Source organism: Hipposideros armiger, unplaced genomic scaffold (assembly GCF_001890085.2).
Source record: "Hipposideros armiger isolate ML-2016 unplaced genomic scaffold, ASM189008v1 scaffold_89, whole genome shotgun sequence".
Taxonomy (NCBI): Eukaryota; Metazoa; Chordata; class Mammalia; order Chiroptera; family Hipposideridae; genus Hipposideros; species Hipposideros armiger.
Window position 1 is genome coordinate 1,075,040 of NW_017731439.1, and position 1,905 is coordinate 1,076,944.

The 1,905-nt window shown below is 33.6% G+C and overlaps 1 protein-coding gene across 1 annotated transcript in view; it reads left to right on the forward strand.

The window, feature by feature from the left end:
- Positions 1 to 1,447: 1,447 nt before the first annotated feature.
- PRNP (prion protein (Kanno blood group)) overlaps positions 1,448 to 1,905 on the forward strand; it is a 13,449-nt gene continuing 12,991 nt past the window's right edge. The window contains exon 1 of the mRNA XM_019644637.1: positions 1,448 to 1,547. The gene's annotated coding sequence lies outside the window, so the exon portion shown is untranslated. The remainder of the gene's footprint in view (positions 1,548 to 1,905) is intronic.

Below are 1,905 nucleotides of genomic sequence, written 5' to 3' on the forward strand. Positions count from 1 at the left end.
ACTGCCCTAATCGTGATCATCCTGGCCGCGGTATTTCTTTGTACCTAGCGCATCAAGGTTTAATATACGTAAGCTCACCGCATGACTTGAGATGTTTTTCTTTTCCTTGCAGAAAAACTCTAGGTAGCATAGGATTAAAGATTTTTACAAATCAAATGATCAGAAAAGATAGGAACAGAAAATTGAATTAAAATGTCAGACTTCTGCAAAAATGAACAAATCTCTCAGGTTTGAAGAAGAAAGACAAAAAAAATCACCAGTGAAAAGGAACACTTTTACCTACACAAACACTGAGGAGCTCTTACAATTAAAAATAACCAGAAAGCAGAGCTAGGACATGATTTGTATATTTTTTGTATATGATGCAAGTTTTTCATACTTGTGAAAGGAAAATATCAAAATTATAAAAAATAAATGGCGAAATGATGACTCATTTATGGAATAAAATACAAAATAAAGCAAGTCTGGATTATCAATTTACATCTATTAACAACATTAATAGTAACAGCAACCCCTGCTGGAAGTTTGCCCTGAAACTTGTATATTCAGTTATCTGGAGAGGTGGCAGGGCTTTGGGGTTAGAAAGATAGGTCTGCAACTAGCTTCATGACTTTGGACAGGTTACCTAACTTCCTAACCTCCTTTTGTCCATTCATAAAATAGGGGAAATGATACCTACTTCCAGAGTTTGTTAGAGATTAACCATCTATGTTAAAACTGACCATTGGTATATATACCTTTATTCTTTTCCTAGTCATACCCCACTGGGGACATTGTGAACAGGTACAAACTTTTTGTAAAGCAATCAGGTGATTACGCATTAAGAAGTTAAAAGTTGTGACCCAGAAACGCCACTCCTGGGAATTTACTTGTAATGGAAGAAATAAACAAGAAAAAAATTAAAAGCCCTATGCAGGCACATATTTGGGGCAGAATGACCTAAAATTAGAACCAACTGGGAAACAACCTAAATATGTAACAGCAGAGCAGTAGCTAAGAAATCATGGCACATTAATTGAAAAGAACATTATGTAATCATCAAAAGTCATGGAATCTGTGATATATGGGAAAAAATGACATGTCAAAGTGCAGGTTACTAAACTGTGTATCCACTTATATGTGAATGCATGTGGAAAGCCTGAAAAGAAAAAGCAAAAGAAACGTTTTAATAGAAATTATAGGTGATTTTAATTTTCTTTTTGTTCATATATTGCTTTACTAAATAATATAATTTTTAAAATCACAGATCTCAATTGTTTAAACGAAATGACTCAGTTTTCTGTGTGTGAAAGGAGAGCTCAGTGTCATGTTTACTTCTTTTTTAGTTGACCTTGTTTTTTTTCAAATATATTCCTATCTTAAATAGATTTATTAGTGGTTTAGTAACATATATTAAGCTTTGCTTGTAAAGAATCAGATCTTAGATTTATTTATTAATTCTAGGTTTTTTCTTTTCATTTTTAAGGACTCCTGAATATATTTGAAAACTGAACGATTTCAGCCAAGCCGACAGATTGTCTTCCCCAAGGCACAAATCCAGCTTAGATGTACGTACCGTGTGGCATCTCTTTGATCTTATGATGGTTGAAAGTCCCCCAATTGTCACAAAAAAATGAAGGTCTGGAGAGGCTGTGATCACCAGCCCCTGCTCTGAAGGCCACATGGATCTATTATGTAACTCACTGCTATTATATCATCTTTTCTTGTAAAATCAGCTCAATTTTGCAGAGAAAGGGACCCATTTTTTTTTCTAGAATCATGCTGAATTACATATGGAAGCAATCATTGTAAAAATAATATAATAAAATAATGGCATAAACATTTCTGCACCAAATTAACACCGAAGATGACTATCAACAAACTGACAAAAGATTTTATGAGGGGAAAAGTTTTCTAAGCTATAGG